The sequence below is a fragment of the Lissotriton helveticus genome, chromosome 12, assembly GCF_964261635.1.
Source record: "Lissotriton helveticus chromosome 12, aLisHel1.1, whole genome shotgun sequence".
Taxonomy (NCBI): domain Eukaryota; kingdom Metazoa; phylum Chordata; class Amphibia; order Caudata; family Salamandridae; genus Lissotriton; species Lissotriton helveticus.
In genome coordinates this window covers 138267241-138282298 of record NC_136073.1, presented here as the reverse complement: position 1 = coordinate 138282298, position 15058 = coordinate 138267241, and the positions used below count along the sequence as shown (strand labels likewise).

General features: G+C 44.6%; 1 protein-coding gene across 3 annotated transcripts in view; it reads right to left on the bottom strand.

Moving 5' to 3' along the window:
- LOC144797809 (transmembrane protein 272-like) overlaps window positions 1-15058 on the bottom strand; it is a 192707-nt gene that overhangs the window by 130032 nt on the left and 47617 nt on the right. The window lies entirely within an intron of this gene.

The following is a 15058-nucleotide window of genomic DNA, read 5'->3' as shown; positions in this document are numbered from 1 at the left end:
TACCAGTCCCTAATATTTTGCCAAGTTTCGTGCAAATCCATTCAGCCGTTCGATTATTATTATTATTATTTTTTTTTGCCCCGCGGGTCCCTTTTAAAACCTCCACATCAAACCTAGGGGGTCAGCGAGGATCTACTATTCCCCCTTATGGTCATTTGCCCCTTCGCTTCGGCCTCCTCTTGTCTCTCGATCCTACCGAGAGACAAGATGGCGGCCGCTACGGACTGTTTGGAATGTTGACAGACGCCGGAGAACCAATCAGCTTCGCTTCACAAAGCTCCGTTGCGCGACAAGTACGCGTCCTGGGCCGCTGCCCGGTCCGCTGTTACAGATATATATCTTTTTTTAAACGTTAATTTCTCAAAATCCACTGGAGCACATATATTGAGACCTACAAAAGGCACATCGGGCTACCAGTCCCTACAATTTTGCCAAGTTTCGTGCAAATCCATTCAGCCGTTCGGGCTAAAAGTGAGGCCAACCGCCCTATGGAAATTAACATGGGAAAAACGCGTTTTGGGACCCCCCTTTTTTCTCGGCCCCCCCTTGACGAACCCCCCCAAAATTTTCAGGGGCTGCTCAGAAACAAAATGTGCCATTTTCCTGAAAATTTCAGCCAATTCCGTCCACAAACGCCAAAGTTATTAGACATAGAATTTTCAAAAAACCCATAGAGAAAAAATCCTAACTATATATACTTACTGGCGACCGCCAGTAGGTTATGTTATGTTATGATATATATATATATATATATATATATATATATATATATATATATATATATATATATATATATATATATATATATATATATATATATTTTAACAGAATATTTTTAAGAAATATACAATATTATTACCGTAGCATAGCAAGAGTGTTAAAATTACTATTCCCACTCCAATGAGTGCAACAGTAGGGAAAGCGTTGGATAGCGTAGGGTTAAAAATTACTATTCCCACTCCAGTGGGTGCAGCAGTAGGGAAAGCGTTGGATAGCGTAGGGGTAAAAATTACTATTCCCACTCCAAGGAGTGCAACAGTAGGGAAAGTAAATACTTCATATATTATTTAAAAAAATATAAAATAATATCTATAGAAAAATTAAAAGTAATTACCAATTTAATATAATAGAATTAATCAATTAAAATTACAAATTAAAATTAATTACTACAATTAGTTACCTAATACAAATTAATTACAAATTTACATTTAATTAATTAACAATTAAAAGTTAATTAACAATTAATTCAAATTAAATACAATTAAATAAATTTAATTATTTTATTAATTATAAATAAATTACTTCCCACCCTATTCCCCTATGAACCCACAACAGAAAATAAATTAGTTAAACATAATTAGCAATTAATCAATTAAATAAATTAATTGCCAATTAGAATTTAATTAATTGCCCATAAAAAATTAATTACCAATTAATTCTAAAAAAAAATACCAATAAATAATTTCACATATTTAATTATAAATAAATTACTTCCCACCCAATTCCCCTATAAACCCACAACCCGCTACAGAAAATAAATTCGTAAAATTAACATAATTAGCAATTAATCAAATTAAAATTGCCAATTAAAATGATATTACCAAATATAAATTAAATTAAAAAAAATACCAATAAATAAATTTACATATTTAATTAATTATAATTAAATTACTTCCCACCCTATTCCCCTATAAACCCACAACCCGCTACAGAATTAAATTACACAAAAATTAAAAAAACATTAATTAAAATAAATTAGAACAGACACTTTTCACACATAATAACAAAAACACTATAAAAAATCAATATTAAAAATGCGATAATTTTAATAACCTATATTATATACTTCGATATTTTAACTTTCTATATTTTTAACATTCAATATTACATTACTTACCTTAAAACGATATTTTTGAGGTCTATATTCTGTCCATTCTATATTTTGGACTCGATATTATGTCCATTCGATATTTTCTACTCGATATTTTGACTGTGTACCGTTGAAAATGGTGCATGAATGAAGTCTGCCAAATACGCAATGTATGTTTGATTCGTTCAATGCATTACTGAAGTTGTTGTGATAAGACAGATTCTGTGGTGTGGGAAAGGAATATGCTACTTACCAGTATGCATCTGTTCTTGGCATGTAGGGCTGCCGACATTCATATCTGTGCATAGACTGCACAGCAGTATCTCCTCTAGCGGTGGTCACCTGTACCAGCTGCAGCAGTTTCAAAAAGAGTTTTAAGGACAGCCTGGCCTACAGCAGTTTGCTGCTGTGCTTGCACATCTACACAGTAGTGTTTAGTGAAAGTGTGTATGGTAGACCATGTAGCTGCCTTAGATATATCTTCTAGGGGAATGTTTCCTAGGAATGCCATGGATGCCCCCGTTTTGCGCGTTGTGTGCTTTTGGGGGAACTGTTAGAGTGCGTTTAGCTTTTTGATAGCATATTTGAATGCATTGGACTATCCATCTGGCTATTCCTGATTTTGAAATGGGATTTCCCTTATGTTGTGGAGCAAAAGCAACAAATAGTTGCTTTGTTTTTCTGAATGATTTGGTTCCGTAAACGTAATATAGTAGAGCCCTTCTTACATCTAGTGTGTGTAGGGCTCTCAGCCACTGACTGAGTGTTTTGGAAGAAAACTGGCAATTCTATTGACTGATTGATATGGAAAGTGGATATAAACTTTGGCATAAACTTAGGGTTAGTACAAAGCACTACCTCATTGTTGTGTATTTGCATGAAAGGTTCATGAATGGTGGATGCCTGTAGCTCACTCACTCTCCTGAGGGAGGTAATGGCAATCAGAAGTGCCACCTTCCATGTTAAGAATTGTAATTCACACGAATGGAGTGGTTCGAAAGGTGGCCCCATAAGTCAGGTAAGTACAACATTTAAAGTTCCAGATTGGCGAAGGTGGATTTTTTTGGAGAGATGATTCTTTTCAGACCTTCCATAAAGGCTTTGATAGGTGGTATCCTGAACAGAAACACAGGTTGTCTGTTCTGGAGATATGCTGCTATAGCAGCAATGTGTAGCCTTATGGACGAGTATGCGAGATTGCATCTTTGAAGATGTAATAAGTAACAGATTATGTCTTGGATAGAGGCATCTAATGGATTGATTTGGTTGTTATTGCAATAAATGACAAATCTTTTCCATTTAGCTGCGTAGCACGCTCTAGTAGTTGGACGCCTTGCTTCCTTAATAAAGTTCATGCAGTCTGGAGGCAAGTTAACATATCCGAATTGGAAGACCTCAGGAGCCAGATCGCTAGGTTATTCTGATTGGGATCTGGGTACCTGGTTACGCCATGGTTCTGAGTTAATAGCTGTGGCGATAGGCGCAGTCTTTGATGGGGAACTACTGAGAGTTCTAGGAGCGTCGTGTATCATGGCTGTCTTGCCCATGCGGGAGCAACCAGGATCATTGTGAGAGATTGTTGCCTTAGTTTGCGTGCCACTAATGGGATCAGTGGGGTTGGCGGAAAAGCGTACACAAATCTGTCTGTTAAGTTCATCCTTATCGCATTGCCTTTTGACAACGGGTGTGGGAACCTGGCGGCAAAGGACTGGCATTTTGAGTTTTCTTTTGTGGCAAACAGATCTATCTCTGGATGTCCCCACTTTTGGAAGAATGGTTGGAGGACTTGAGGGTGAATCTCCCATTCGTGTATCTGTTGGCTGTGTCTGCTTAGTAGATCTGCAATTTGATTGTCTTTCCCTGGTAGGTGTTCTGCTAGGAGAAAGATGTTTTTGGGAATTGCCCACCTCCATATGCTCTGTGCTAGGTGAGACAGCTGTGGGGAGTGTGTACCTCCTTGTTTCTGGATGTAGTACATGGCTGTCATGTTGTTCGTCCGGATCAACACAGCCTTGTTTAAGTATTTTAGGAAAGCTTTCACTGCTAGAAATACTGCTATCAATTCTAAGTGGTTTATATGCAGTGTCTTTTGCTCGAGTGTCCAGAGCCCTTGGACTGTGTATTGAAGTAGGTGGGCTCCCCAACCTGTCAGTGATGCGCCCGCTCTCAATACTACTTGTGGAACTGGCTCTTGGAACAGTCGCCCCTTGGAAAGGTTTTGTGGGTTTCACCACTGCAGAGAGTTGTAAGTGCAACTGTCGACCAACACTAGGTCTTTCAGTTGTCCTTGAGCTTGGTTCCACTGTTGCGCTAAGCATTCTTGTAATGGACGCATTTGAAGCCGGGTATGAGGGACAATGAATATACAGGAGGCCATCATGCCTATAAGCTGCATGAACACTCGAGCTGGCAAGGAGTGTTGTGGTTGAAATCATTGAATGAGTGTATGCTGGCTAGATTTGGATATGCCTTTGCCACCAGGGTATTTAATGTTGCTCCCAGATATTGTTGTATGTGGGAGGGTTGCAGATGTGATTTTGGGTAATTTATAGAGAATCCTAGACTGTGCAGTAACTGGATTGTCTGAGACGTATGGTTTGCACACTGTGTATGATTTTGCTATTATGAGCCAATCGTCCAGGTATGGAAACACATGGATGTGTTGCCTTCGGAGGTGTGCTACTACTACTGCTAGGCTTTTGTAAAAACCTTTGGTGCTGTAGTTACCGCGAAGGGGAGAACTTTGAATTGGTAGTGTTGACCCTCTATTGTAAACCTCAGATATTTTCTGTGTGCTGGGTGTATAGGTATGCAAAAGTATGCATCTTTTAGGTCTAATGTAGCAAGGAAGTAGCCTTGCTGGAGTAACGGAATTACCTGTTGTAGAGAGCCCATATGGAAATGCTCCGAGTGTATGTATTGGTTTAGAGGTCTAAGATGCAATATCGGTCTGAGGGATCCGTCTTTTTTGGGATTAGGAAGTAAAGAAAGTATACTCTTGTTCCCTGGTGTTGAAAAGGGACTGGTTCTATGGCTCCTTTTTCTAGCATGGATGTGACCTCCTGTTGTAACAACGTGATGTGCTCCTTGGACATTGGACGGTGTCTGGGTGGTATGTTGGGTGGAGTAGAAGTGAGTTCCAGGCAGTAACCATACTGGATAATTTGTCTCACCCACCTGTCTGTGGTAATGTTGTTCCAGACTGGTAGGAATTGTGTTAGTCTGCCTCCGACCGGTGTTAAGTGGTCTGGAGGGAGCGTGAACAAGTCACTGTTTGTTGGCGGCGGAGGCTCTGGTGTTGTTGCCGCCCAGTCCTCTGCCCTGGGGTGTTACTTTTGAATGTAGAGGACGTTTGGGAGGTGCTGCCTCTCCCAGAGCCCCTGAAGGAGGAGCGACAAAAGGAACTTCTGGATTGCTGAAACTGAAGTGCACCCATAGACTTAGCAGAATCAGTGTCTTTTTTCATTTTTTCTAAGATTGTATTTACTGCAGGGCCAAACAAGAAATCTTGGTTACCTGGTTGGTTTAGGATGGTTGATTGCACTTCATTTTTGAAGCCGGAAATGCGCAGCCACGCATGCCGGCATATTAAGACACTGTTGATGAACCTAGCTGCTGTGTCAGCTGCGTCAAGTGCACATTTAATGGAATCGTTTGTGATAAATTTGCCTTCCTGTATCAGATCTTTAGCTTTGAACGGTTCTGGTAGGTGCTGTAGTAAACCCTCTAGTTGGTCTTAATGTGCTCTATCATAGTGTGCTAATAGACCTTGTGTGTTTGCAATCCTCTAGGAGTTTGCTGCCTGGGAGGCTACTCTTTTGCCTGAAGCTTCTAATATCTTCGACTCCTTGTCAGGAGGGGGAGCATCTCCGGTTTGTGAATTAGCTCGCCTTCGAGCGTTTGATACTACTAGTGAGTCCAGTGGCAACTGTGACCTAATATAAGTAGGGTTTGCAGGGGCAGATTTATAAGTTCTCTATCCTAGGGTTGAGGACACGCGCTCTGGCTGGATCTTTAAATATGTCAGGCGCGTGTTTTAGTACCCCTTTCAACATAGGAAGTGTACGTACACTTTTTTCTGATGTAGGAAAAGTGTCAAAAAGGAAGTCTTCTTCTATTGGATCGGTGTGCATGTCTATGCCGTGAAATTTAGCTGCCCTATCCACTATTTGGTTAAAGAGAACGGTGTTGTCAGTAGGCGACGGCTTATGTAGAAGTGTCGGGATGGGTTGTGGCTCAGTTATCATAAGGATCATTTTGGTCCTCCCATGTGTCATCCTATACATCCTGATCCACAGGTTCGCAAAGTCATCCTGAGGATCTTCCCCTATGTTTTCAGTGTCATCATAACCTGAAGGTGTAGGACAGTAAGGCACAAAAGGCATGTTAGGAAAAAAAGGAGGTGGAGTGAAAGGCCTTGAAGGAGACGTGCCAAAGCATTTTTTCTTTGTAGGAACAGGTGGAAAAGTTTCAGTGTCTAGCGGTCTTTTCTTTCTCTTGTAAACGGTTACGTGTCCAGTTTTAGGGTCTGGGTTTAGATTGTTCAGCGCTTAATGGATCAGGATGGAAAAGTTCTTCCTCAACTGTCCGCAGTTTCGGCGCCGAAGCTTTTGGCTTAGTCACTTCTTTGGGGTGAGTCTTTGGCTCGAGGGCCTTCGGCTGTGGAGCTTAGTTCGGCCGCTGACTTCAACTCGGTGACCTTTTGTGGGTCGACGCCTTTCTTGGTTCGACCTGTTTTTCCGGGTCAACCGCTTTTTCCGGGTCGATGACTCTTTTCGGTTCCCTGTGTTTCTGGGCTCAACGACCCCCTTAGGCTCAAGGTCTTTTGTAGGCTTGATGACCTTCTTCGGGTCGATAGTCTTTAGCGCAATGCGTTTTTTGTGGATCACTCTTTTTAGGCCAGACGGCCTGTTTCGGGTCGACCGTCTTGGGCTCGACAACCAATTTAGGTTGTACAGCCTTTTTGGGAATAGTTTTACTGGTTCCCGGGGTATCGGAAGGCTTGGGTTTGGTCTTCGGAGCCGAGCCAGAAGTCGGGGCCTCTGAAGGAGTTTGTTGATCTCGGCTAAGGCCTTTAGGCTATGCTTTGACCGGAGCCTTGTCTTGGGGGTGGAAGCGGGGTTGGGGGCTCGGTACACAGTTTGCCCTGGTCATCGGAGTCCGACTGGTCCTCTACGGTGACAATTTCTAGATCGGAGTCGGCCGCTTCTGGGAGGTCATGTTAGTCTTCGAAAATGTTCTCCAGTTCCGGTGCCTGCCGCTGCATTTCTTGTCTCGCGGCTCTCCGGTTCCGGATAGTTTTCTTCGACCGGAACTGAGCATAGGCTGTACAGTTTTCCGCGTTGTGCTCGGGTGATAGGCACTTGTTGCATACTGTATGTTTATCAGTATGTGGGAACTTTGAGTGACATTGTGGGCACTTTTTAAAAAGGGGGTCCTTTCCATCGGCAGCAGGCCCACGTGGCGTCGAAAAGGCCAAACGGCCCGCATCGACGACCGGATCGAGATGGAAAGTAAGTTCGAGTGAAGGGGTACCAAACGAGAACAATACCGTCGAGGTAAAAGGCCTTTTGACCTTAGAAAGTTGAAAAGTTTTGATTCCGAAGTTGGAGTTGAGGAATAGCATCCAAACCCAATGGCGGAAAAAAACTGAGGATGGAGAAGATGCCCATGCGCACTGTAGTCCAAGAGACGAGTCACCTATCACGTGATACTTCAAAGACTCTTCCAGGACAACAAGGTGCAATAATCCGGACCCAACACTAGGTGGCGATCTATGCACAGATATAAATTCAGCAGCCCACATGTCTCGAACACAGCAAACTATCTTGCATGTGCAGTCTCTAGCCATGTTCTGCCTTTAGTTCCTCCTTCAGTGTACAGTAAATGTGATAGGACAGGGAGGTATTTATGGGAGGGGCTTAGTTTTGTTTTAGTAAAGAGGGAAAACAGCTTGGTAGATTGTGCCTGAGGGGGATTCCAGAGGTAATCCTCAAGATGTAACTACTGGGAAAAGGAAGAGAGAATCGGAGTAATGAGGATTACTACCGGTATGTAATCCAAGTAATATGGCAGCTTAAGAAGATGCGACCAGGCAGCCGCAGCAGCTGTGCACCTGCTCTGCGAACTGAGCCTTTGCACAGAAATCAAGGTAAATGGGCCCACCAAAGCCAATAGCAAAGTGAGACTTTCAATTTGCACATATGGTCCTGCCCTTTGGCATCTGCAATAACAGGATCATATCCAGAAGCTTGAATCACTCAAAAATCTGAAGCGTTGCAGGTTTATTTCCTGTAATTGTTTGCATATCCCAATACTGTAGTGTAGCGTAGTGTAGTGATATAGGTAGAATAAAGCACTCTTATTGACGATTTAGTACTGGCTCACTAATAGATCAATTAAAAGTTATTTTGTAATTTACTGAATATATCAACTCCCCCAGAGTAAGCCCTGGATTACTCACCTCACTACCTTGAGAGTCAAATGCTGAAGGGGTGACTTGGTGCTCTATTTTTCTATCACATAGTAAGTCAGCCCCAGGACATCAGAGGTAACCAGATTCAATTCCTGGAATTCGGGCCCTGAAGCTCTCAAACTAGCTCCAACAGCCAGGGACGCGTTAAGGATATCAGACTTCTTTTGCAAGCTGGCGCCATGGGTCTCACACATCAGATGAGCAATCTGATTGTATGAATTCTGTTGGGCACCATTTTTATAGGAGGAATGAAAGTGTTTCTTTTCATCACCAATAGCACCGAACAATCACATGTGCAACCCCAACTATTTGTCATGAGCCTAGAAGAATTTACTGACCTACCATTCAATGAAGGGGATCACACACTTCCTTGCCTCAGACCACTCATTTAATGAGCACATCACCAACCAAACCAGGTGTGCATGCTATTTGCTTTCCCCCCTGAATTGTTTTTTATTTCTACTGGAAACAAACTTCAGATCAACAGGGCAAGTCTTGGCCTCTTGCACCATCAAAGAGGCCATGCAAAGCTCAGTCGGTGCTCAGACAATAAATTGGGACTGCTGACAGGCCTCATACTTGGTGCATCACATCTCATTAGCAGCCTGAAGAAGGTGACTACACCCCAATTCCAAAGGACCTAAACTGCTCCCCCTTATAAGCCTGCAATGTCTCCTTAACCAGAAACATCTCCTCCTGGGCATTCGGAAATGACACCCTCAATGCCTAGCTAAGAAATCAATGACATTTGGGAACAGGGTTATAACAAAAGCCCAGAACTCAGACTGGAGACACAATGATTCAAGAAAGGAAAGGCCACAAAGAAGGCCTTCTCCCATTTCTGCACTCAGATCCAGAAACAGATATCCCTTCACAAGGCCTGCACACTCTGTCCCAAAGCACAACTGGCTTTCCCCTCGACAACCTTCACACCTTCTTTCCTTGTGTATCACTGGCAGGTCTCCTGTGGAACCCTCGCACCTCTTTCCCTTGCGTGTCACTGGCATGTCTCCTGTGGAACCCTCGCACCTACTTTCCTTGTGCATCACTGGCATGTCTGCCATGGAACACTCCCACCTCCTATCCTTGTGTATCAATGGCATGTCTCCCATGGAACCCTCGCACCTCCTTTCCTTGTGTATCACTGGCATGTCTCCTGTGGAACCCCCTCACCTCCTTTCCTTGTGTATCACTGGCAGGTCTCCTGTGGAACCCCCTCACCTCCTTTCCTTGTGTATCACTGGCAGGTCTCCTGTGGAACCCTCGCACCTCTTTCCCTTGCCTGTCACTGGCATGTCTCCTGTGGAACCCTCGCACCTACTTTCCTTGTGCATCACTGGCATGTCTGCCATGGAACCCTCCCACCTCCTATCCTTGTGTATCAATGGCATGTCTCCCATGGAACCCTCGCACCTCCTTTCCTTGTGCGTCACTGGCATGTTTCCTGTGGATCCCTCGCATCTCCTTTCCTTGTGCGTCACTGGCATGTCTCCTGTGGAACCCTCTCACCTCCTTTCCTTGTGTATCACTGGCATGTCTCCTGTGGAACGCTTGCATAATTTAGACAGAATAACAATTGTTGTATGGATTAATAGTGGCAGTTGTATGGTTGAGTTTCGTGAAGACAAATGTTTAACAACTGCAAGACACCTACCTTACCCCTATATGTACTGTCCAATGTCTATGCACATTGTACCAATAAAGACTCTCGTACAAGCAAACAGCTTAGATGAAGTCATACGAGTAGCAATGTCTCCAACAGGCTGTAAATATACAGATTTGCAGCAAAGTAGGGGACTAATCACCCTCTGTATCACTAGGCAGTTTCTTTTGTAAGGCAGGAAAATAGTATTCAAATTAAGCCGATAACCTGCATTAAAATTTCAATTTTTGGTTCCCTTCCTGCCTCTGGAAAGGTTTCACAACCTTTTAACCGCCCCTCTCCTGCCAGTGTGAAGTCTGGTTCTGCAAAAGTGGCAGCTGGATGTTGTAATATGGAACCCAGTGACAGAGTCCTAACTGTCGCTAGATTTCAATCTATAGTGAAGATTAGTTTTAAGTATTTGTGTTCTCTAGTCATTGACATGCGCCCAATAATAGCCTACCAAGGAATCCGATGCTACGCCTACTACACATAATTGCACCAATAGGCCCCTAGGTATTCACTGGGATATCAGCTACAAAATATATTGGGCCTATAAAATTGAGGACCAAAATATTACACTACATTTAACTTGAACTGTATGTATCTTCACAAAATATATAGATCAAGTTACGTAGAGCTGGAGTCAAGGATAGTGAATCTATGCTTTTCTACTTGCTCTTACCTCCATCATCTTTAGGTCTTGCATATTTTGGTCCAAGAATATTTTTATCATTGACATTTAGAGAGACATGCAGGCCCCTCAGACCATTCATTTCTGTGCATCATCGATATCACCTCGAAGGCAATCACACTATTAAAACTTGAGCATCACTGAAATAACTTATATTCTTAAACATTTGTGCATCTTCTTCCAAACTCTTGTACCCTGACAGCACTGCTATAGTTCTCTGGGAACCATCACATCCTTAGTCTCTTAAATCACTTGTATCACCCCAGAACCTTCACACCTTCTCTACCAGGAGATTGATTCCTGTTCATGCGCCTTCACACCTCCTGTCTCTGTGTATCACTGATGTTGTTAACCTTCCAGGACCTTCACGCCTTCTATCCCCTGCATCACGGAGATTAACGTTCCAGGACCTTCACACCGTCTCTCTCAGTGCATCACCAATAATAATGCTCCAGGACCTTCGCACCTCCTGTCCCCGTGTATCACGGATATTAACCTTCCTGGACCTTCATGCCTTCTGTCCCTCTGAATCACTGATAACACTCCAGGACCTTCGCTGCCAGAACATTATGGATATCTGCTCATGCACCTTCACACCTCTTGTCCCTGTGGGTCATGGATATTAACCTTCCAAGATCTTCACGCCTCCTGTCCCCTGCATCACCAATATCCCCAGAAGTGCTTCTTACTTTCTGAGTGGAATAAATTAAAGCGTTAGGCTCATCATGATTTTTCCCTGTCTCATGCAGGGCCTCCTGGAACAGATTCCTGGGAAAAGAAGCCCAAAGCGTGCAGGTATTTGAGCTTCCACAGAGAGGCATTCAGTGGGCGTGGCAATGTACATTTCAGGCCGGTCGGCTCTGAGAGAAAAAAAACAAGGTCCATTTCCAAAACGCTGAGAAGAGGACTCTGGGCTACGCCCACACGTACGCTAGGCCCGAGACCTAAGAGCAATAGAAAGATCCTCTTGTGACCATGAGCTGCATTGAGGGGCCTCGAAAGAGTTGTTGTTGAAGGCACAGGTAGAAGTATTGCATCTTTATTGGGCTGTGCTGCACAGAGGAAGTATAGCTTGAAGGTGAAGCTGTAAGATAAGATATTTCACAGAAATGTGGGCTACTTCGCACCGAGCTGCCAATTCTGTGTCTTGTCACCCAGAGGCTGAATATCCTCAGGTACAGAGGAATATCCTGAGGCAGGGGGCTCCCAAGGGACCCTTAGCATGGCTGTCAGGGTTAAGTTAGCAAGGGAAAGGGTACATTATTATTGTTCTGGCCTGGCAGGGGGTGTAGCTATAAAGAGGTTGTGTCAGACATGCCTGCATGGAAGCTAAGCCCTCTCTTTGTACTTCTGACAGTGGTAGGACTTCCCATTCAAAGGATAAAGATTGACCTAGGTACCCTGGGTGTGCCAACTCCCTTCATAATAATACTATTCTTGTCCTGCCAACTGCACCGCTGGTTACTCTCGGAAAGCACTCATGAACCTGTGGCAGCAGAGCCCTCACTGCGTCTTACTCTTGCTGAACTCTCCATAAGGATAATTTCTTAGGAAAGTAAAAAATTCAGGTCCAACTGTGTGAAAGCCAAGAGTGTGGGGTGAATTAGACTAACCACATTCTACTGCCCCTGGAGCACTTCAATGAAATGCCAAAGAGCAGAATGTATGCCTCCAAGAAGTCCTGGAGGAAGAAATTAGAATTATCCAGGCCATGTAAGCTTTTCGTTTATTGGCAGGTACCACAAAATGGAGAGGATATCAACCCATTAAAACCTTCGCGCGTTGGGAGAAAGAAATCGGAGATTGCCCACCAATGACATTAAGCATAGCAATAACTAGAACACCTTACAAACAGCAACAGCAGGTGTGCCGGCCAGCAGCAGCAGCCTGGGTACAGATGTGGGAAAATCTCACCAACACCAATGGCATTGGAGAGGAGATGGTGACAGCTCCTAGAACCCATTAAATAGTTCGCCCGCCATCCCGCGTGCCCATAGACTGGCAGAGTGCACGGCCAGGACTGTAGACAGTGTGAGCCAGCCCCACGTGACCACAGAGAGCGTGTAAGGCAGCATGCATAGCCAAGAAGGTAGACAGTGCCCACCAGCCTCGCAGGTACACAGAGAGTGTAAGGCAGTGTGCCTAGCCAGGATGGTGCCCACGCGTGACCACAGAGAGTGAAAGGCAGCGTGCATAGCCAGGACGGTGGACAGTGTCCGTCAGCCCTATGATCCTATAGCCAGGGGGCGTAAGGCAGAGTGTACAGCCAGACTGCAGTGTTCACCAGCCAAGAATGCCCATTGCCACCAGAGTGTCATTTTGGGACTGTACTCACACAGTAAAGTTGCGCACGGAAGCTGCCCTCACCGCCCTCTTGCTTCCTCTGGTCTCGCCTTAGACTGCAACTTTCACTCTCCAGGTAAAAAACAGCTATCACAGGAAACAGATCCCACAGGACGACAAGTGACAGTTTTTTTTAGGGAAAGTACTGCTGTGTAGGGGTTGGAAAACAAAGCTTCATGGGATCCGGGGCAGCTGCCTCCCGGCGAGTAGTTGCACATCACAGCCTCTCAACTTCAGACACGACACCCCGAGGTGACTCAACCCGCCATCCCAAACTATACATGACATCAGGCAGCAAACATGGAACTCTGGCTTGAAATGCTCCTTCTGCCTGCTAAAAAGAAGAAAATAAATTCCTTGTACGGCGCCGTGGTACAAGAGACGTTCCACTGTTGTGCTGCTGGGCTGTGCTGCTCCCGATGCCGTGAGGGATGCGTCCCCAGTAGCCGTCCAACAACCACGAGCAGCCCTCCATCTGCGCTGAGGCCGTGAGAGATGTGTCGCGAGCAGCCGTCCACCTGCCGTGAGCAGCCCTCTGTCTGCACAGCTCTGCCTGCCGCCAGCAGCCCTCCACCTGCTGCCAGCAGCCCTCCACCTGCTGCCAGCAGCCCTCCACCTGCCCTGAGGCAGTGACAGATGCAAGGGAAGGGCGGGCAAGACAACATATCATGGGATACTCTTGTTCAGCTGTATATTTGTGTTTGGGTCCTCTGTGGGCTTCAGTCTGGATCTCGCTCAGCTGAATTCCTTTCTTCCGCCCTCTCCTTTTGTACTTCGCTTTCCTGCATCTCTACAGCCTTATTTTCAATACTTGCACTCCTTTCCTTGCCTCTAGTGTTTCAGATGCCTTTTCATTGGGTCCCTATTCTAAAAGGGCCATAGTTGTCAATGTCCTGCCAACTAATCTTATCCTAGTGAAGCTCTTCTTTGCTTCAACTCTGTATTCTAGTCTCATTCCTTTCCAAGACTGAAGCACATGTCCACTGGCTGCTCTGGGTCTTCCTTCTCCTTTACCACTATTATCCGTTTCAGCTGCTGAGATAGATTGAACTCAGAGTTTTGGCCTTCTATAGGCTTGGATACTTTTAGAATGGTCCTCGCGGTTGAGCCGGTGATATCACCACATCAGAAATACCAGGTCTTGGTGAACAGCAGCTTGGAAGACCTCAACTGGACTCTAGGCTGGTTTTCTTTTTAGATGTGGTTGTTAAGGATGTGGTGGCTTGCATTTCTGTCCCACTCATGGAGACCATAACAGGTGATGCAGATCAGCTCGCCTTGGAGACCCTCTGTCCCTTCTGAGGGTGACATACTTTTAATGATTTGAACTAAGGGAGCTCAGGAGATGACTCAGCAAAATCAGTATCACAAGGTGCTTCCATATAATATACATTTAACGTTGCTATTTGATGCATGGCTCTTGCTGACGACAGACTGTAGAGCTGTGTATGGCTTTGAAGGACCCCACAAGAACACTTGCATATTTGCAACTTGTCCTGGACTATTTTCATGGTTGAGGGATGGAAAAACATGCTGGCAACCACTCTAGCTGGGAACTTCAAGGAATGTGGGGAAGGCTAACTAGAGAACATGGTAGAATCCAGCAAGATTATCTCCTTAGAACACATTCAAATAGATATGGAAGTCGCCGACATGGTGGCATTCAGCAAGAGTGGATGTGTTACACAAGAGGCCACAATGAGTCAGCAGTTAGGATTTACCCATTTTCTGCTCGAGATCTTCCCTTTCTTTGACAAGTCAGCCAACACAACATATTCCCAAATCTCCTAATACAATTCAAAACTCCTGTGTGGAGCACTACTCTTCACGTACTTTGTTTTGCCTACTGTTAACCTGAGGTCCTCAGGTTTGTGGTCTTTCCCTTTGATGTTTAAATAGGATGCTGTCTCAAGCCCCTCCTATACTACTGCTGCAGACACTACAAATGTAGGTACTGTGTGGAACAGCTGCAGGGAGCCTGCTGCTCTGGCCCCATCTAGGTATCGTCAGGCATCTGTGCATTCTGGCTCCCTT